The sequence below is a fragment of the Protopterus annectens genome, chromosome 9.part0 (assembly GCF_019279795.1).
Source record: "Protopterus annectens isolate FY-2018-M chromosome 9.part0, PAN1.0, whole genome shotgun sequence".
NCBI classification, from domain to species: Eukaryota; Metazoa; Chordata; order Ceratodontiformes; family Protopteridae; genus Protopterus; species Protopterus annectens.
This window is the reverse complement of record NC_056743.1, coordinates 622,733,794-622,756,865: the sequence shown is the minus strand read 5'-3', so window position 1 is coordinate 622,756,865 and position 23,072 is coordinate 622,733,794. Positions and strand designations below refer to the sequence as shown.

Genomic DNA, 23,072 nt, shown 5'->3' with positions numbered 1-23,072 from the left:
CCCTCATTTTCTTTACTTGCACAGTTTTAGATTACCTGATGTGAGGGCCCTCATTTTCTTTACTTGCACAGGTTTAGATTACCTGATGTGAGTGCCTTCATTTTCTTTACTTGAGAGGTTTAGATTACCTGAGGTGAGTGCCCTCATTTTCTTTACTTGACAGGTTTAGATTACCTGATGTGAGTGCCCTCATTTTCTTTACTTGACAGGTTTAGATTACCTGATGTGAGTGCCCTCATTTTCTTTACTTGACAGGTTTAGATTACCTGATGAAAGTGCCCTCATTTTCTTTACTTGACAGGTTTAGATTACCTGATGTGAGTGCCCTCATTTTCTTTACTTGACAGGTTTAGATTACCTGATGAAAGTGCCCTCATTTTCTTTACTTGACAGGTTTAGATTACCTGATGTGAGTGCGCGCATTTTCTTTACTTGACAGGTTTAGATTACCTGATGTGAAAGCCCTCATTTTCTTTACTTGCACAGTTTTAGATTACCTGATGTGAGTGCCCTCATTTTCTTTACTTGCAGAGGTTTAGATTACCTGATGTGAGTGCCCTCATTTTCTTTACTTGACAGGTTTAGATTACCTGATGTGAGTGCCATCATTTTCTTTACTTGACAGGTTTAGATTACCTGATGTGAGTGCCCTCATTTTCTTTACTTGACAGGTTTAGATTACCTGATGTGAGTGCCCTCATTTTCTTTACTTGATCGGTTTAGATTACCTGATGTGAGTGCCCTCATTTTCTTTACTTGACAGGTTTAGATTACCTGATGTGAGTGCCCTCATTTTCTTTACTTGACAGGTTTTGATTACCTGATGTGAGTGCCCTCATTTTTTTTACTTGCACAGGTTTAGATTACCTGATGTGAGTGCCCTCATTTTCTTTACTTGACAGGTTTAGATTACCTGATGTGAGTGCCCTCATTTTCTTTACTTGACAGGTTTAGATTACCTGATGTGAGGGCCCTCATTTTCTTTACTTGACAGGTTTAGATTACCTGATGTGAGTGCCCTCAATTTCTTTACTTGACAGGTTTAGATTACCTGATGTGACTGCCCTCATTTTCTTTACTTGACAGGTTTAGATTACCTGATGTGAGGGCCCTCATTTTCTTTACTTGACAGGTTTAGATTACCTGATGTGAGTGCCCTCATTTTCTTTACTTGACAGGTTTAGATTACCTGATGTGAGTGCCCTCATTTTCTTTACTTGACAGGTTTAGATTACCTGATGTGAGTGCCCTCATTTTCTTTACTTGACAGGTTTAGATTACCTGATGTGAGTGCCCTCATTTTCTTTACTTGCACAGGTTTAGATTACCTGATGTGAGTGCCCTCATTTTCTTTACTTGACAGGTTTAGATTACCTGATGTGAGTGCCCTCATTTTCTTTACTTGACAGGTTTAGATTACCTGATGTGAGTGCCCTCATTTTCTTTACTTGACAGGTTTAGATTACCTGATGTGAGTGCCCTCATTTTCTTTACTTGACAGGTTTAGATTACCTGATGTGAGTGCCCTCATTTTCTTTACTTGACAGGTTTAGATTACCTGATGTGAGTGCCCTCATTTTCTTTACTTGACAGGTTTAGATTACCTGATGTGAGTGCCCTCATTTTCTTTACTTGACAGGTTTAGATTACCTGATGTGAGTGCCCTCATTTTCTTTACTTGACAGGTTTAGATTACCTGATGTGAGTGCCCTCATTTTCTTTACTTGACAGGTTTAGATTACCTGATGTGAGTGCCCTCATTTTCTTTACTTGACAGGTTTAGATTACCTGATGTGACTGCCCTCATTTTCTTTACTTGACAGGTTTAGATTACCTGATGTGAGTGCCCTCATTTTCTTTACTTGACAGGTTTAGATTACCTGATGTGAGTGCCCTCATTTTCTTTACTTGACAGGTTTAGATTACCTGATGTGAGTGCCCTCATTTTCTTTACTTGACAGGTTTAGATTACCTGATGTGAGTGCCCTCATTTTCTTTACTTGACAGGTTTTGATTACCTGATGTGAGTGCCCTCATTTTCTTTACTTGACAGGTTTAGATTACCTGATGTGAGTGCCCTCATTTTCTTTACTTGATTGGTTTAGATTACCTGATGTGAGTGCCCTCATTTTCTTTACTTGACAGGTTTAGATTACCTGATGAAAGTGCCCTCATTTTCTTTACTTGACAGGTTTAGATTACCTGATGTGAGGGACCTCATTTTCTTTACTTGACAGGTTTAGATTACCTGATGTGAGGGCCCTCATTTTCTTTACTTGACAGGTTTAGATTACCTGATGTGAGTGCCCTCATTTTCTTTACTTGAGAGGTTTAGATTACCTGAGGTGAGTGCCCTCATTTTCTTTACTTGACAGGTTTAGATTACCTGATGTGAGTGCCCTCATTTTCTTTACTTGACAGGTTTAGATTACCTGATGTGAGGGACCTCATTTTCTTTACTTGACAGGTTTAGCTTACCTGATGTGAGGGCCCTCATTTTCTTTACTTGACAGGTTTAGATTACCAGATGTGAGTGCCCTCATTTTCTTTTACTTGACAGGTTTAGATTACCTGATGTGAGTGCTGTCAATTTCTTTACTTGACAGGTTTAGATTACCTGATGTGAGTGCGCGCATTTTCTTTACTTGATAGTTTAGATTACCTGATGTGAAAGCCCTCATTTTCTTTACTTGCACAGGTTTAGATTACCTGATGTGAGTGCCCTCATTTTCTTTACTTGAGAGGTTTAAATTACCTGATGTGAGTGCCCTCATTTTCTTTACTTGAGAGGTTTAGATTACCTGAGGTGAGTGCCCTCATTTTCTTTACTTGACAGGTTTAGATCACCTGATGTGAGTGCCCTCATTTTCTTTACTTGACAGGTTTAGATTACCTGAAGTGACTGCCCTCATTTTATTTACTTGACAGGTTTAGATTACCTGATGTGACTGCCCTCATTTTCTTTACTTGACAGGTTTAGATTACCTGATGTGAGTGCCCTCATTTTCTTTACTTGACAGGTTTAGATTACCTGATGTGAGTGCCCTCATTTTCTTTACTTGACAGGTTTAGATTACCTGATGTGAGTGCCCTCATTTTCTTTACTTGACAGGTTTAGATTACCTGATGTGAGTGCCCTCATTTTCTTTACTTGACAGGTTTAGATTACCTGATGTGAGTGCCCTCATTTTCTTTACTTGACAGGTTTAGATTACCTGATGTGAGTGCCCTCATTTTCTTTACTTGACAGGTTTAGATTACCTGATGTGAGTGCCCTCATTTTCTTTACTTGCACAGGTTTAGATTACCTGATGTGAGTGCCCTCATTTTCTTTACTTGACAGGTTTAGATTACCTGATGAAAGTGCCCTCATTTTCTTTACTTGACAGGTTTAGATTACCTGATGTGAGTGCCCTCATTTTCTTTACTTGACAGGTTTGGATTACCTGATGTGAGTGCCCTCATTTTCTTTACTTGACAGGTTTAGATTACCTGATGTGAGTGCCCTCATTTTCTTTACTTGACAGGTTTAGATTACCTGATGTGAGTGCCCTCATTTTCTTTACTTGACAGGTTTAGATTACCTGATGTGAGTGCCCTCATTTTCTTTACTTGAAAGGTTTAGATTACCTGATGTGAGTGCCCTCATTTTCTTTACTTGACAGGTTTAGATTACCTGATGTGAGTGCCCTCATTTTCTTTACTTGACAGGTTTAGATTACCTGATGTGAGTGCCCTCATTTTCTTTACTTGACAGGTTTAGATTACCTGATGTGAGTGCCCTCATTTTCTTTACTTAACAGGTTTAGATTACCTGCTGTGAGTGCCCTCATTTTCTTTACTTGACAGGTTTAGATTACCTGATGTGAGGGCCCTCATTTTCTTTACTTGACAAGTTTAGATTGCCTGATGTGAGTGCCCTCTCTTTCTTTACTTGACAGGTTTAGATTACCTGATGTGAGGGCCCTCATTTTCTTTACTTGCACAGTTTTAGATTACCTGATGTGAGGGCCCTCATTTCTTTACTTGACAGGTTTAGATTACCTGATGTGAGTGCCCTCATTTTCTTTACTTGCACAGGTTTAGATTACCTGATGTGAGTGCCCTCATTTTCTTTACTTGACAGGTTTAGATCACCTGATGTGAGTACCCTCATTTTCTTTACTTGACAAGTTTAGATTGCCTGATGTGAGTGCCCTCTCTTTCTTTACTTGACAGGTTTAGATTACCTGATGTGACTGCCCTCATTTTCTTTACTTGACAGGTTTAGATTACCTGATGTGAGTGCCCTCATTTTCTTTACTTGACAGGTTTGGATTACCTGATGTGAGTGCCCTCATTTTCTTTACTTGACAGGTTTAGATTACCTGATGTGAGTGCGCTCATTTTCTTTACTTGACAGGTTTAGATTACCTGATGTGACTGCCCTCATTTTCTTTACTTGACAGGTTTAGATTACCTGATGTGAGTGCCCTCATTTCCTTTACTTGACAGGTTTAGATTACCTGATGTGACTGCCCTCATTTTCTTTACTTGACAGGTTTAGATTACCTGATGTGAGTGCCTCATTTTCTTTTACTTGACAGGTTTAGATTACCTGATGTGACTGCCCTCATTTTCTTTACTTGACAGGTTTAGATTACCTGCTGTGACTGCCCTCATTTTCTTTACTTGACAGGATTAGATTACTTGATATGACTGCCCTCATTTTCTTTACTTGACAGGTTTAGATTACCTGATGTGAGTGCCCTCGTTTTCTTTACTTGACAGGTTTAGATTACCTGATGTGACTGCCCTCATTTTCTTTACTTGACAGGTTTAGATTACCTGATGTGAGTGCCCTCATTTTCTTTACTTGACAGGTTTAGATTACCTGATGTGAGGGCCCTCATTTTCTTTACTTGACAGGTTTAGATCACCTGATGTGAGTACCCTCGTTTTCTTTACTTGACAGGTTTAGATTACCTGATGTGAGGGCCCTCATTTTATTTACTTGCACAGGTTTAGATTACCTGATGTGAGGGCCCTCATTTTCTTTACTTGACAGGTTTAGATTACCAGATGTGAGTGCTGTCAATTTCTTTACTTGACAGGTTTAGATTACCTGATGTGAGTGCGCTCATTTTCTTTACTTGACAGGTTTAGATTACCTGATGTGAGGGCCCTCATTTTCTTTACTTGACAGGTTTAGATTACCTGATGTGAGGGCCCTCATTTTCTTTACTTGACAGGTTTAGATTACCTGATGTGAGGGACCTCATTTTCTTTACTTGACAGGTTTAGATTACCTGATGTGAGGGCCCTCATTTTCTTTACTTGACAGGTTTAGATTACCAGATGTGAGTGCTGTCAATTTCTTTACTTGACAGGTTTAGATTACCTGATGTGAGTGCCCTCATTTTTTTTACTTGACAGGTTTAGATTACCTGATGTGAGGGCCCTCATTTTCTTTACTTGACAGGTTTAGATTACCTGATGTGAGTGCCCTCATTTTCTTTACTTGACAGGTTTAGATTACCTGATGTGAGTGCCCTCATTTTCTTTACTTGACAGGTTTAGATTACCTGATGTGAGTGCCCTCATTTTCTTTACTTGACAGGTTTAGATTACCTGATGTGAGTGCCCTCATTTTCTTTACTTGCACAGGTTTAGATTACCTGATGTGAGTGCCCTCATTTTCTTTACTTGACAGGTTTAGATTACCTGATGTGAGGGCCCTCATTTTCTTTACTTGACAAGTTTAGATTGCCTGATGTGAGTGCCCTCTCTTTCTTTACTTGACAGGTTTAGATTACCTGATGTGACTGCCCTCATTTTCTTTACTTGACAGGTTTAGATTACCTGATGTGAGTGCCCTCATTTTCTTTACTTGACAGGTTTAGATTACCTGATGTGACTGCCCTCATTTTCTTTACTTGACAGGTTTAGATTACCTGATGTGAGTGCCCTCATTTTCTTTACTTGCACAGTTTTAGATTACCTGATGTGAGGGCCCATTTTCTTTACTTGACAGGTTTAGATTACCTGATGTGAGTGCCCTCATTTTCTTTACTTGACAGGTTTAGATTACCTGATGTGAGTGCCCTCATTTTCTTTACTTGACAGGTTTAGATTACCTGATGTGAGTGCCCTCATTTTCTTTACTTGACAGGTTTAGATTACCTGATGTGAGTGCCCTCATTTTCTTTACTTGACAGGTTTAGATTACCTGATGTGAGTGCCCTCATTTTCTTTACTTGACAGGTTTAGATTACCTGATGTGAGTGCCCTCATTTTCTTTACTTGACAGGTTTAGATTACCTGATGTGAGTGCCCTCATTTTCTTTACTTGACAGGTTTAGATTACCTGATGTGAGGGCCCTCATTTTCTTTACTTGCACAGGTTTAGATTACCTGATGTGAGTGCCCTCATTTTCTTTACTTGCACAGTTTTAGATTACCTGATGTGAGGGCCCTCATTTTCTTTACTTGACAGGTTTAGATCACCTGATGTGAGCACCCTCGTTTTCTTTACTTGACAGGTTTAGATTACCTGATGTGACTGCCCTCATTTTCTTTACTTGACAGGTTTAGATTACCTGATGTGAGGGCCCTCATTTTCTTTACTTTACAGGTTTAGATTACCTGATGAGACTGCCCTCATTTTCTTTACTTGACAGGTTTAGATTACCTGATGTGACTGCCCTCATTTTCTTTACTTGACATGTTTAGATTACCTGATGAGACTGCCCTCATTTTCTTTACTTGACAGGTTTAGATTACCTGATGTGAGTGCCCTCGTTTTCTTTACTTGACAGGTTTAGATTACCTGAAGTGACTGCCCTCGTTTTCTTTACTTGACAGGTTTAGATTACCTGATGAGACTGCCCTCATTTTCTTTACTTGACAGGTTTAGATTACCTGATGTGAGTGCCCTCATTTTCTTTACTTGACAGGTTTAGATTACCTGATGTGACTGCCCTCGTTTTCTTTACTTGACAGGTTTAGATTACCTGATGTGACTGCCCTCGTTTTCTTTACTTGACAGGTTTAGATTACCTGATGTGACTGCCCTCATGTTCTTTACTTGACAGGTTTAGATTACCTGATGTGACTGCCCTCATGTTCTTTACTTGACAGGTTTAGATTACCTGATGTGTGTGTCCTCATTTTCTGTACTTGACAGGTTTAGATTACCTGATGTGAGTGCCCTCGTTTTCTTTACTTGACAGGATTAGATTACCTGATATGACTGCCCTCATTTTCTTTACTTGAACGGTTTAGATTACCTGACGTGAGTGCCCTGGTTTTCTTTACTTGACAGGTTTAGATTACCTGATGTGAGGGCCCTCGTTTTCTTTACTTGACAGGTTTAGATTACCTGATGTGACTGCCCTCGTTTTCTTTACTTGACAGATTTAGATTACCTGATGTGAGTGCCCTCATTTTCTTTACTTGACAGGATTAGATTACCTGATATGACTGCCCTCATTTTCTTTACTTGAACAGTTTAGATTACCTGATGTGAGTGCCCTGGTTTTCTTCACTTGACAGGTTTAGATTACCTGATGTGAGGGCCCTCGTTTTCTTTACTTGACAGGTTTAGATTACCTGATGTGAGTGCCCTCGTTTTCTTTAATTGACAGGTTTAGATTACCTGAGGAGAGTCCCCTCATTTTCTTTACTTGACAGGTTTGATTACCTGAGGTGACTGACCTCATTTTCTTTACTTGAAAGGTTTAGATTACCTGATGTGAGTGCCCTCATTTTCTTTACTTGACAGGTTTAGATTACCTGATGTGAGTGCCCTCATTTTCTTTACTTTACAGGTTTAGATTACCTGATGTGACTGCCCTCATTTTCTATACTTTACAGGTTTAGATTACCTGATGTGACTGCCTTCATTTTCTTTAATTGACACGTTTAGATTACCTGATGTGACTGCCCTCATTTTCTTTACTTTACAGGTTTAGATTACCTGATGTGACTGCCTTCATTTTTTTTACTTGACAGGTTTAGATTACCTGATGTGAGTGCCCTCGTTTCTTTACTTGACAGGTTTAGATTACCTGATGTGAGGGCCCTCGTTTTCTTTACTTGACAGGTTTAGATTACCTGATGTGAGTGCCCTCGTTTTCTTTACTTGACAGGTTTAGATTACCTGATGTGACTGCCCTCATGTTCTTTACTTGACAGGTTTAGATTACCTGATGTGAGTGCCCTCATGTTCTTTACTTGACAGGTTTAGATTACCTGATGTGACTGCCCTCATGTTCTTTACTTGACAGGTTTAGATTACCTGATGTGTGTGTCCTCATTTTCTGTACTTGACAGGTTTAGATTACCTGATGTGAGTGCCCTCGTTTTCTTTACTTGACAGGATTAGATTACCTGATATGACTGCCCTCATTTTCTTTACTTGAATGGTTTAGATTACCTGATGTGAGTGCCATGGTTTTCTTTACTTCACAGGTTTAGATTACCTGATGTGAGGGCCCTCGTTTTCTTTACTTGACAGGTTTAGATTACCTGATGTGACTGCCCTCGTTTTCTTTACTTGACAGGTTTAGATTACCTGATGTGAGTGCCCTAGTTTTCTTTACTTGACAGGATTAGATTACCTGATATAACTGCCCTCATTTTTTTTACTTGAACAGTTTAGATTACCTGATGTGAGTGCCCTGGTTTTCTTTACTTGACAGGTTTAGATTACCTGATGTGAGGGCCCTCGTTTTCTTTACTTGACAGGTTTAGGTTGCCTGATGTGAGTGCCCTTGTTTTCTTTACTTGACAGGTTTAGATTACCTGATGAGAGTCCCCTCATTTTCTTTACTTGACAGGTTTAGATTACCTGATGTGACTGCCCTCATTTTCTTTCCTTGAAAGGTTTAGATTACCTGATGTGAGTGCCCTCATTTTCTTTACTTGACAGGTTTAGATTACCTGATGTGAGTGCCCTCATTTTCTTTACTTTACAGGTTTAGATTACCTGATGTGACTGCCCTCATTTTCTTTACTTTACAGGTTTAGATTACCTGATGTGACTGCCCTCATTTTCTTTACTTGACAGGTTTAGATTACCTGATGTGAGTGCCCTCATTTTCTTTACTTGAACAGGTTTAGATTACCTGATGTGACTGCCCTCATTTTCTTTACTTGACAGGCTTAGATTACCTGATGTGAGTGCCCTCATTTTCTTTACTTGTCAGGTTTAGATTACCTGATGTGAGTGCCCTCATTTTCTTTACTTGACAGGTTTAGATTACCTGATGTGACTGCTCTGTTTTCTTTACTTGACAGGTTTAGATTACCTGATGTGACTGCCCTCATTTTCTTTACTTGCACAGGTTTAGATTACCTGATGTGAGTGCCCTCGTTTTCTTTACTTGACAGGTTTCAGTTACCTGATGTGACTGCCCTCATTTTCTTTACTTGACAGGTTTAGATTACCTGATGTGACTGCCCTCATTTTCTTTACATGACAGGTTTAGATTACCTGATGTGACTGCCCTCATTTTCTTTACTTGACCGGTTTAGATTACCTGATGTGAGTGCCCTCGTTTTCTTTACTTGACAGGCTTAGATTACCTGATGTTAGTGCTCTCATTTTGTTTACATGACAGGTTTAGATTACCAGATGTGAGTGCCCTCGTTTTCTTTACTTGACAGGTTTAGATTACCTGATGTGACTGCCCTCGTTTTCTTTACTTGACAGGTTTAGATTACCTGATGTGACTGCCCTCGTTTTCTTTACTTGACAGGATTAGATTACCTGATGTGAGTGCCCTCATTTTCTTTACTTGACATGTTTAGATTACCTGATGTGACTGTCCTCATGTTCTTTACTTGACAGGTTTAGATTACTTGATGTGTGTGCCCTCATTTTCTTTACTTGACAGGATTAGATTACCTGATGTGAGTGCCATCATTTTCTTTACTTGACAGGTTTAGATTACCTGATGTGAGTGCCCTCATTTTCTTTACTTGAACAGGTTTAGATTACCTGATGTGAGAACCCTCATTTTCTTTACTTGACAGGTTTAGATTACCTGATGTGACTGCCTTCATTTTCTTTACATGACAGGTTTAGATTACCAAATGTGACTGCCCTCATTTTCTTTACTTGACAGGTTTAGATTACCTGATGTGAGTGCCCTCATTTCCTTTACTTGAACAGGTTTAGATTACCTGATGTGAGTGCCCTCGTTTTCTTTACTTGACAGGTTTAGATTACCTGATGTGAGTGCCTTGACAGGTTTAAATTACCTGATGTGACTGCCCTCATTTTCTTTACTTGACAGGTTTAGATTACCTGATGTGAGTGCCCTCATTTTCTTTACTTGACAGGTTTAGATTACCTGATGTGAGTGTCCTCATTTTCTTTACTTGACAGGTTTAGATTACCTGATGTGAGTGCCCTCATTTTCTTTACTTGACAGGTTTAGATTACCTGATGTGACTGCCCTCATGTTCTTTACTTGACAGGTTTAGATCACCTAATGTGAGTGCCCTCATTTTCTGTACTTGCACAGGTTTAGATTACCTGATGTGAGTGCCCTCATTTTCTTTACTTGACAGGTTTAGTTTACCTGATGTTAGTTCCCTCATTTTCTTTACTTGACAGGTTTAGATTACCTGATGTGAGTGCCCTCATTTTCTTTACTTGACAGGTTTAGATTACCTGATGTGACTGCCCTCATTTTCTTTACTTGACAGGTTTAGATTACCTGATGTGACTGCCTTCATTTTCTTTACTTGACAGGTTTAGATTACCTGATGTGAGTGCCCTCGTTTTCTTTACTTGACAGGTTTAGATTACCTGATGAGACTGCCCTCATTTTCTTTATTTGACAGGTTTAGATTACCTGATGTGACTGCCCTAATTTTCTTTACTTGAACAGGTTTAGATTACCTGATGTGACTGCCCTCACTTTCTTTAGTTGACAGGTTTAGAGTACCTGATGTGAGTGCCATCATTTTCTTTACTTGACAAGTTTAGATTACCTGATTTGAGGGCCCTCGTTTTCTTTACTTGACAGGTTTAGGTTGCCTGATGTGAGTGCCCTCGTTTTCTTTACTTGACAGGTTTAGATTACCTGATGTGAGTGCCCTCATTTTCTTTACTTGACCGGTTTAGATTACCTGATGTGAGTGCCCTCATTTTCTTTACTTGCACAGGTTTAGATTACCTGATGTGAGTGCCCTCGTTTTCTTTACTTGACAGGTTTAGATTACCTGATGTGACTGCCCTCATTTTCTTTACTAGACAGGTTTAGATTACCTGATGTGACTGCCCTCGTTTACTTTACTTGACAGGTTTAGATTACCTGATGTGAGTGCTCTCATTTTCTTTACTTGACAGGTTTAGATTACCTGATGTGACTGCCCTCATTTTCTTTACTTGACAGGTTTAGATTACCTGATGTGACTGCCCTCGTTTTCTTTACTTGACAGGTTTAGATTACCTGATGTGAGAACCCTCATTTTCTTTACTTGACAGGTTTAGATTACCTGATGTGACTGCCCTCATGTTCTTTACTTGACAGGTTTAGATTACCTGATGTGACTGCCTTCATTTTCTTTACTTGACAGGTTTAGATTACCTGATGTGAGTGCCCTCATTTTCTTTACTTGACAGGTTTAGGTTACCAAATGTGACTGCCCTCATTTTCTTTACTTGACAGGTTTAGATTACCTGATGTGACTGCCCTCATGTTCTTTACTTGACAGGTTTAGATTACCTGATGTGAGTGCCCTCATGTTCTTTACTTGACAGGTTTAGATTACCTGATGTGAGTGCCCTCATTTTCTTTACTTGACAGGTTTAGATTACCTGATGTGAGTGCCCTCATTTTCTTTACTTGACAGGTTTAGATTACCTGATGTGACTGCCTTCATTTTCTTTACTTGACAGGTTTAGATTACCTGATGTGAGGGCCCTCATTTTCTTTACTTGACAGGTTTAGATTACCTGATGTGAGTGCCATCGTTTTCTTTACTTGACAGGTTTAGATTACCTGATGTGAGTGCCCTCATATTCTTTACTTGACCGGTTTAGATTACCTGATGTTAGTGCCCTCATTTACTTTACTTGACCGGTTTAGATTACGTGATGTGAGTGCCCTCATTTTCTTTACTTGACAGGTTTAAATTACTTGATGTGACTGCCCTCATTTTCTTTACTTGACAGGTTTAGATTACCTGATGTGAGTGCCCTCATTATCTTTACTTGACAGGTTTAGATTACCTGATGTGAGTGCCCTCAGTTTCTTTACTTGACAGGTTTAGATTACCTGATGTGACTGCCCTCATTTTCTTTACTTGACAGGATTAGATTACCTGATGTGACTGCCCTCATTTTCTTTACTTGACCGGTTCAGATTACCTGATGTGAGTGCCCTCGTTTTCTTTACTTGACAGGTTTAGATTACCTGATGTGAGGTCACTCGTTTTCTTTACTTGACAGGATTAGATTACCTGATGTGACTGCCCTCATTTTCTTTACTTGACCGGTTCAGATTACCAGATGTGAGTGCCCTTATTTTCTTTACTTGACAGGTTTAGATTACCTGATGTGACTGCCCTCATTTTCTTTACTTGACAGGATTAGATTACCTGATGTGACTGCCCTCATTTTCTTTACTTGACCGGTTTAGATTACCTGATGTGAGTGCCCTCATTTTCTTTACTTGACAGGTTTAGATTACCTGATGTGAGGGCCCACGTTTTCTTTACTTGACAGGTTTAGATTACCTGATGTGACTGCCTTCGTTTTCTTTACTTGACAGGTTTAGATCACCTGATGTGAGTACCCTCGTTTTCTTTACTTGACAGGTTTAGATTACCTGATGTGAGTGCCCTCGTTTTCTTTACTTGACAGGTTTAGATTACCTGATGTGAGTGCCCTCGTTTTCTTTACTTGACAGGATTAGATTACCTGATGTGACTGCCCTCGTTTTCTTTACTTGACAGGTTTAGATTACCTGATGTGAGTGCCCTCGTTTTCTTTACTTGACAGGATTAGATTACCTGATGTGACTGCCCTCATTTTCTTTACTTGACCGGTTCAGATTACCAGATGTGAGTGCCCTTGTTTTCTTTACTTGACAGGTTCAGATTACCTGATGTGACTGCCCTCGTTTTCTTTACTTGACAGGTTCAGATTACCTGATGTGAGTGCCCTCGTTTTCTTTACTTGACAGGTTTAGATTACTTGATGTGAGTGCCCTCATTTTCTTTACTTGACAGGTTTAGATTACCTGATGTGAGTGCCTTCATTTTCTTTACTTGACAGGTTTAGATTACCTGATGTGACTGCCCTCGTTTTCTTTACTTGACAGGTTTAGATTACCTGATGTGACTGCCCTCATTTTCTTTACTTGACATGTTTAGATTACCTGATGTGACTGCCTTCATTTTCTTTACTTGACAGGTTTAGATTACCTGATGTGAGTGCCCTCGTTTTCTTTACTTGACAGGTTTAGATTACCTGATGTGACTGCCCTCGTTTTCTTTACTTGACAGGTTTAGATTACCTGATGTGACTGCCCTCATTTTCTTTACTTGACAGGTTTAGATTACCTGATGTGACTGCCTTCATTTTGTTTACTTGATAGGTTTAGATTACCTGATGTGAGTGCCCTCGCTATTTTTTACTTCAACAGGTTTAGATTACCTGATGTGACTGCCTTCATTTTCTTTACTTGACAGGTTTAGATTACCTGATGTGAGTGCCCTCATTTTCTTTTCATGACAGGTTTAGATTACCTGATGTGAGTGCCCTCATATTCTTTACTTGACAGGTTTAGATTACCTGATGTGAGTGCCCCCGTTTTTTTTACTTGACAGGTTTAGATTACCTGATGTGTGTGCCCTCATTTTCTGTACTTGACAGGTTTAGATTACCTGATGTGAGAACCCTCATTTTCTTTACTTGACAGGTTTAGATTACCAAATGTGAGTGCCCTCATTTTCTTTACTTGCACAGGTTTAGATTACCTGATGTGAGTGCCCTCATTTTTTTTACTTGACAGGTTATATTACCTGATGTGTGTGCCCTCATTTTCTGTACTTGACAGGTTATATTACCTGATATGAGTACCCTCATTTTCTTTACTTGACAGGTTTAGATTACCAGATGTGAGTGCCCTCATTTTCTTTACTTGACAGGTTTAGATTACCTGATGTGAGTGCTTTCATTTTCTTTACTTGACAGGTTTAGATTACCTGATGTGAGTGCCCTTGTTTTCTTTACTTGACAGGTTTAGTTTACCTGATGTGACTGCCCTCGTTTTCTTTACTTGACAGGTTTAGATTGCTTGCTGTGATTGCCCTCGTTTTCTTTACTTGACAGGTTTAGATTGCTTGCTGTGATTGCCCTCGTTTTCTTTACTTGACAGGTTTAGATTAACTGATGTGACTGCCCTCGTTTTCTTTACTTGACAGGTTTAGATTACCTGATGTTAGTGCCCTCGTTTTCTTTACTTGACAGGTTTAAATTACCTGATGTGACTGCCCTCATTTTCTTTACTTGACAGGTTTAAATTACCTGATGTGAGTGCCCTCATTTTCTTTACTTGACAGGTTTAGATTACCTGATGTGAGTGCCCTCATTTTCTTTACTTGAAAGGTTTAGATTACCTGATGTGAGTGCCCTCGTTTTCTTTACTTGACAGGTTTAGATTACCTGATGTGAGTGCCCTCATTTTCTTTACTTGACAGGTTTAGATTACCTGATGTGAGGGCCCTCATTTTCTTTACTTGACAGGTTTAGATTACCTGATGTGAGTGCCCTCATTTTCTTTACTTGCACAGTTTTAGATTACCTGATGTGAGGGCCCTCATTTTCTAGGTCACTAATATTAACCATTGCAATTCTTGTCCTTTTAGTATTTCTCGCCAGCATTTTATTGCAATTTCTTTCTGGGATTGATTTCATCTATCTCACAACCCTACCTAGGATAAGGTATGGAGAAATAAATACATGGATACTGCTGATCTGCATATGTGCATTACACAGCTTTATCTCTAAAATCTGATGTTATCCATGCCATTTTTCATCACAGATGGGTCTGGATCTGACCTCAGATCCAAGCTGGAAACTTCTCAGATAGATCCAGAGCTAAAGCTCCTCCCCTTCCAGTAATCCCTTGCTACCTTCTGACTCTCAGATCTCGTTTGTCACTAAAATGCTTCAGATGTAATCCAGGTTCATGCTTAGGAGTTTTCAGATATGTGTTTTTTTCTGGGGTTTTTTCCTCTACTTTATGGCTCCTTTCTATCTTTAACTGTTCCATTTGTAGTTTAATTGAATTCCCTCATCTCCCAGTTAGAACTTTGGGTTTAGTTAGGTTTCCCCCTTCTGGTGCATGGTGCTTCATGCCCTTTCTTTTCTTAAGATAGCTTCTATATAAAAAAAAAAAATATATATATATATATATATATATATATATATATATATATATACAGCTCTCTATTCTTGCTTTCTTTTTAGTAACAGTGTTCTTTACGGCCATGTGTGTGTGTGTGTGTGTGTGTGTGTGTGTGTGTGTGTGTGTGTGTGTGTGTGTGTGTCTGTGTGTCTGTGTGTCTGTGTGTGTCTGTTTTTTCCTTAGCATGGCTGAAAAACCTTCTGGGTTTAAAAGTTGCTCCAAATGAGGGCAGAAGATACCATGGTCCGACTCGCATGAGAAGTGTCTGTATTGCTTAGGGTTGGTGCACCTGCAGGTTGAATGTGACATTTGCTCCGCATTCAACCCCAGGGCCCTTGTAGAGCACATCAACAAGCTTTTACTGATGCGCTTGGGTCAAGATGGTTCTCTACCTATGAGATTCCTCTTCCAAGCCCTCTCAGGAACCTAAGAAGAGACCTCCTCTTCCCTCGGGGGGGGGGGGGTCCTCTTTTTCTCTCCCAAAGATACCAAGGCTCTCAGATCACAGATCCCCAGATCTGAGTCCAGCCTTTTTGGCTTTGGATCCTAGGTCCACCATTCTGAGACCTTTCGTGCAGACTCTCGGATCCAAAGCCTCAGTGGAATAGAGGTTTTCTGATCTGAGTAGGAGCAAGCTGTCTCGAGATTTGACCTGTTTGTTGGATCCATCCGGCACGCCCTCCTAACAGTGGGATCCTACCAGGTTGTCAGATCCAACAGCGCTGTCAGATCCCATTCTCATTGAAGGCTTCCCTTCTTGGTCCTCCAGGAGATCAGATCTGAGTTGTCAGAGCTGATCTCCTTCTTGGAGCCATAGGGCTGCAGCATCCAAGGTTGGATTCCCAGCAAGATCTAGCCACTCATCAGCTTTGTCCAGATCCTCCAGAAGTCTCCTTCTCTTAGACATGGATAGGATGATGAGGAGTTTCCTCAAGGCCCAAATTGAAATGGTCTTGCTGCCGTCCCCTGCCCATTTGTCTAGGGGACCCTCCCCATCCACAGGACTCCACTGTCCTCTTCCAATGTGACAGATTTTGGAATGTTAGGACCAGGAGATTTCTAGTGAGCGGCTGACAGTGTTGGGTATCCCACCCTTCCCGATACCTCAGAAAAGTACATGTAAGAGGAGGCACTTGGACTCCCCTAGAGAGTCCCTCACCAAGGACATGGATTTTTGATGAGTGAGACAGAAGCCTCAGACTTCCGCCAGAGAAGGTGTCCTTTGGGGACATCCTGGAAGTTCTCAAGCAGAGAGGTGGGTGGTCTTCCCCATCCCCATCTTTGGAGGAGTTAATGTTCCTGAAGAACTTCAGGATGGGCCTATCTTCTACCTGGGTCCCCCACCCACTGACGAGATTGTGGACCTTATCACCAGCAGGGCTGGAAAAAGCCAGATACAGTGGAATTTGTACTCACAAAAGCAGATAAGTTCCTGAGTCCTCCTCACCAGAGGTCAATTCCTCGTTGGTCAGATCCAACCACAAGCAAATCACCCTAGACATCCACATACCACCTCCACCCCCCATTAGGGAAACCACCGTAAAAAATTTCTCCAAAGCCAGCTTCACGCTTCTTAAGACAGAAGTGGCAAACTTCACGACACCCATGCTGATGGACAATAGAGGTACAACTGCTGAATCCTATACAATTGCACTTTATAAGCACTTACACAAGTGCATGGATTGTGCAATCCCTAACAGAACCAAGATAGTATCCGCTAAACAAAAGAAGCCAATCTGGTGGTCCTCTGCCATAAAAAAAACTCTACAACAGAAGAAAGAAACTGTTGCAAAAAAGAGTAAAATCCCATGATTGGAGGAACTCTGTGGTCAGCCTTAGTAAGAAGCTGAGATCCCTCATAAAATCCTCCAAAGCTAGTTATGAATACAAAATCATCACTGATTCTAAAGACAACCACAAAGCATTCTATACCTATGTCAAAAACCTCAGTGGCAACACTCAGATCTGCTCTGAGTTACAGCACAATGGCACTAAATATACAGAACCAACTGATATTTTTTTTTATTTTATTTTACATTTGTTTACCGGGCTAGTCCAACTGGATACATGTCCATTTTCAGTAGTTACACAGCATCATAGAGACATACAAAAACATTCAATAACATTTAGATTTTACATTTATAGAATAGACATTTTAAAATAACATTTTGAACATTGAAAAATAAGGGCCAACATCCTGGCAGATAGGTTCAGTGCTAACTTTACCCCTCTCTTATCCCCTAAAGGGCCCATCTCTATACCGGAAGAATGTAAAGTTCCTGTAATCACAGCTGCACAGGTAAAAGCACACTCTCTAAACCCAAGAGCACAACATCCATGGGACCTGACATCATCCCAGGCTACGTTCTACATGAAGTACAGAATGAACTGGCACCCCACCTAAGTACCATGTTCAATCATAGCCTCACCTCAGGCTTTGTGCCCACTGAATGGCGCACAGCAACAATCATCCCAGTCCAGAAAGGGGGAGCCACCACGGACCCTGGGAACTACCGCCCCATTAGCCTGATGACCCTGGTTTGCAAGGCTATGGAACGCATCATCATGGGACTTATAAACAATGACACTGGTAATCTCCAACTCTGGACCCTACCCAGTTCAGGTTTGTAAAAGGCAGATTATGTCTCCTAAACCTGATAGACTTCTTTGAAGCGGTCAGCAAAGCCGTAGATGAAGGTAAGGTGGCTCATACAGCCTATCTAAATCTTGCCAAGGCTTTCAACACCATCCACTACTCTGGAATTATAGATAAACTCACTAAACTAGGTATAAATCCCTATGTCACAAGATGGATTGCCAAGTGGCTCACTGACAGAACACACTGTGAAAGTAGCAGACTCTAAATCCATCGTCAGACCAGTGACAAGTAGAGTACCACAAGGTTCAGTCCTGGGTCCTCTCCTGTTTGGTATTTACTTCTCTGAAATACAGGTTAACACAGAATGTCTTTGGCTAATAAAGTTCACAGATGAATGCAAACTAGGAGCCATAATCAAAACTCCTAATGATGTGGACATCCTACAAAAAGGCCTCACTGAGACAGATGCCTGGTGTCAAAGCCATGGCCTCAAGCTCAATGCCAAGAAGTGCATTGTCATCCCTTTTGGTAAAAACTCTGTACCCCTGAACTACCAGATAGGTGGTAGTCTACTTAATACCGAAAGTGTGATAAGAGACCTTGGGACACAGGTGGACAGTAGTCTCTCCTTTGATAATCACATCGCTACAGTAGTCAGGAAATCCTTCTAAGTTGCACACCTCATCACAAAAATTTCTCATCCAGGAAAAAAGAGGTCATTGTTCCCCTCTACTCCTCACTCATTAGACCCATTATAGAGTACAATGCCCCTTTTGGTATGTACCTCACAAGACATCTACACCAACTGGAAAGGCCACAGAAATACCTCACAAAGAGGATTACTGGCCTCAAACAGATGCCCTAAGCAGACAGTCTCAAAAAACTCCAGCTTTACTCCATCACATATCGTCTACTCAGAGGCGATCTCGGCCTAACATACAAAGCTATGTCAAACCCAGAGCTGCTGGACATGCTCCACTTAAAGAAATCCCAGTCCCTCTGAGCTACATGCTCTAGGGACCTAAACCTTATCACCACAATAAACAGAACATGCTGGAGGGATAGATTCCTGTCCCAGAGACTTCTCATACTCTGGAACAAACTACCTATCTATATCAAACAAAGCTCCTCATTAGCACTCTTCAAGAAAAATCTTGATGATTGGATGGGAGATAGGAAATTCACACCGGGGATCACTTCTGTGGCTCTGCTTGACAGGGGCACAGGAAAATAATTTTCTTGGGTGGCAAAAGCCAGGGTACCATTTGGCTAGGCTTATATAGGCCCTAGGGTCAATAGATGAGTACCTACCTATGAACCTATAAGGATAGCGCTTTTTGGAGTAAAGGGGCCTGCTTTAATGCCATTGTGATGGCCACTGCTACTAAGAAGGAGCTAGCTAAGCAAAGCTCCTCGGTCCATCCCCAAACATGGAGTCCCACGTGATTGACCACTTTGGAAAGTGTGTGTTTGCCTCAGATACTTTTGGACTGAGAGCAACTAATTATTTGGCCCACTTTACCTTCAGAGGGATTTGGTTCAGAACTTACCACTTCCATTTCACAGTTGCTGCCTCCAGAGAGTCTTAAGTTAGTCTCTGTGAGGCTGTCCACTCTTACTTCTTTAGCCAATGCTTCAATGAGGTTGATCTCCAATACTGTAAAGACCACTTCTCGAGCAGCAGGTACTGACATCGCTATACAACAGCATGCCTGGCTTCACATTTGTGGGTTTACAGAGTCCTCTATGGTGCCATTCACTAATGCCCCCTTTGACATTTCCACTTTATTTGTACCATCTGTTAAGGAAATTTTAACTCAAAGTGAGCAGGAAGGCAAGACTCTTTCCATGATAGGGATCAAGTTTTCTACTCCCCAGTGGTCCTTTTCTAAGACCCAGAGGGGAAATAAGAAGCTTTGGTTCCAGAGGACTCAGTCTTCTTTTCAGTATGCTCCCCAGGAATCCTTTTCCATAGGCCAGGGCTAGGAATACAATGGTAGATGCGACCCTAGGGACAGAGGTGGTGTGCAGAACAAGGGTTCCTGAGAACCCTTCTTGGAGAAGCCCTTCCAGCACTGCTGAGGTGCTGTCTGACTGTCCTGCCCTGGAGCCAGTCGGCAGTAGTCTCTCCCTTCACCCACTTGCCTGGAAAAGTCTCACCTTTGATCAGTGGGTGCTAAAAATTATTTCCAGGAGTTACTCCATTCCCTTTTCCAAGCCCCTTCCAATTTGGAAATTTCTCCCAGGCGTACCACCCTGCTATAGGAAGTTGCCCTGTCTTGAGGTGCAAGACTTCCTTTGAAAAGGAGCCATTCAAGAGGTCCCAACAGGACAACAAGGGTCTAGAACTTACTCTCACTTCTTTTTGGTGCCAAAAAATACCGGGGACTTGCATCCGATTCTGGACCTCAGTGAGCTAAACCTGTCTGTCAAGTAGTCCAAGTTCTGGATGGTCACTGTTCAGTCCATTCTGCCTCTCTCTGGATCTCAGGGATGCATACTATCATATAAAGATTGACAGATGCTCCAGGAGACACTTACACTTTCAATTAAGGGCTAATCCTCATCAGCTCAGAGCCCTGCCATTTGGACTCATTACAGCCCTCTTGGTGTTTACCAAATATATGGCAGTGGTGGCAGCTCATCTCCAGCTGCAAGGTTTCCAGGTTTTTCCATACCTGGACTATTGGCTTCTCATGGCTCCCACTAGGCATCGAAATGAAATATGTCCTCAGTCTTGTCCAGCATCTAGGCATCACAGTGAATCTATCCAAGTCCAATCTAGTGCCGAGCCAAAACGTGGAGTTCATCAGAGTCCTGCTAGACACTGTATCACAGACTGCAACTCTGCCTTCCTACAGTTCCAACTGATTCAAGATCAGGTTTCTTTTCTGCTGATTCTAGCATGCCCATCAGTCCATTTGACCCTCAAAACGCTAGGGTCTATGATGGATCCCATTCAGTTAGTTCCTCTAGCCAGGTATCACATGTGAGTTCTCCAATGGACCCTGGCAATTCAGTGGTCCAGTCTGTCTCATGACAATAAAGTTGACTCAGGCGTGAAGAAATCATCTTGCTTGGTGGCTTCAGTCTCAGGATCTATTTCTAGGCAGGGCATTTTCTCTCCCACTGCCCAAGGCCACAGTGACCACAGACTGTTTGAGGCACGTGGTCCCCCATAGAGACCAAATTGCACATAAACGTCCTGGTGATGAGAGCAATCCTTCTAACATTGCAAGCCTTTCAGGAGTGCCTCCCTCTGGGGACCATAGCAGTTCAGATGGACAATATGGTAGTTATCTGTTATATTAACAAGCAAGGGGGAACACGGTCTTATCCTTTGTACAGAGAGGCTGTGAGAGTGTGGGAATGGACGATGCCTTCCAGACGCTTTCTTCTTGCAATTCATATACCCGGGACTTGTAATGCGATGGCCGACAGACTCAGCAGGTCCATCTTGAGTCCTCATGAGTGGTCCCTGAATCCATCAGTGGCAAGGAAATCTTGGACCATTGAGGTCAATCATGCTGCAACCTTTTTTCTTTCCCAGTCAACCACAATTGCAGCAATTACTTTGCCCTGATTCCCCATCAGGGGAATCACTCAGGGATGCTCTTGTTCATAACTGGCCTCCATTGAGTTGAGTTTTTGGATGTTATTGTGCACTTTGATGAAGGAGGAGGTATTCCAACAGTTGTTTATCACAAGGAATGTAAAAGGAACAGTTTGCTAGATCGTACCAGTATGCACCCACATCATATTTATGATAATGTGCTCAAAGGTCAATTACTTAGATATTCAAGATTACATACAAATGATAAAGAACTATCCAATGCAAACAGGTCAGTGCTTCTTACAGAGAGGTTATAAGAAGACGGATGTTATGGACAAGTTAGGAGAGGTTGTACAGCTTTAGGAGCACTTCACGGAAACCATTTTACTCTGAGAAGGTTATGAACGATTCACAGCTGGTTGCAAATACTGAATGTCAGGTGAAGACAAGAGAGATGCTAACTTATTCAAGTAAAGGCTGTTATGTTTGCACCATCATAAGAGATAACTGGAGAATTTTAAGCAGTGATGTTTGTATTAGGAGTATAGTAGGTGAAACGCCTTCATTCACATTTAAAAATGGCAAAAATCTTAAACGGCTGATATGTCATAGGACTGTGAAAAGAGATCAGTCTTTGACAAATAGACAAAGTATGTTTCCCTGGAGACTATGCACTTCCTGTAGATATAGCTAGGAAAGGCAAGCTTTTGTACATCTGACTACTGCAAGAGCATATAGACTGAAGGGCTATGTTGATTGTAAAACCAGAAATGTTATTTATATTGCCTGTTGCCAGCAGTGTACTTCATTTTATGTTGGTAAAATGAATAGGCAGCTGATAGAAAGGATTTCTAAGCACATAAGTGAGATACAATTGAGAGATATGAAGAATCCTCTAATGAAACATATTGCTCTAAATGCTGGTCATAATTTTCTGTTTTCAGTGTTACAAGTTGTATTAGCAGATCCAAAGGGTGGTGATATCTGTTTAGGAACAGAAACTGCTGAGATGCATTGGATTGGCAACTTATGTGCAGGCGCACCTCCTGGTCTTAACTCATGTCTTCTCTAACCTGCCCTGAGAGGGCAGAGATTAAAACACTGAACTGTGATTGGTTGCTGCTGACTTTTAAATTCTTACACTTGCGAGAAGTTACTAGATCTGATGAAGGATGCAGCTATGTACCTGAAAGCATTTATCTTTTAATTTTAACACCAGTTTTTAGATAGTCATGTACTACATTTTCGGTTTTAAGAACTCAATAGTTCGTAGCATGTTTTAATTTTTTATGTGCCTTGCTGCAGTGGTTGTGATAACATTTACTTCCTGTGGTTTTGTTGTTTACTTTATCCACCTTTAGTAGCTATGTTTTTATTCTTTGTATATCTATATCTATCTATATATCTATAGCTATCTCTCTCTCTCTCTCTCTCTCTATATATATATATATATATATATGTATGTGTGTGTGTGTGTGTGTGTGTGTGTGTGTGTGTGTGTGTGTGTGTG

The 23,072-nt window shown here is 41.0% G+C and overlaps 1 protein-coding gene across 2 annotated transcripts in view; it reads left to right on the top strand.

The window, feature by feature from the left end:
- C4B (complement C4B (Chido blood group)) overlaps nt 1-23,072 on the top strand; it is an 876,141-nt gene that overhangs the window by 141,978 nt on the left and 711,091 nt on the right. The window lies entirely within an intron of this gene.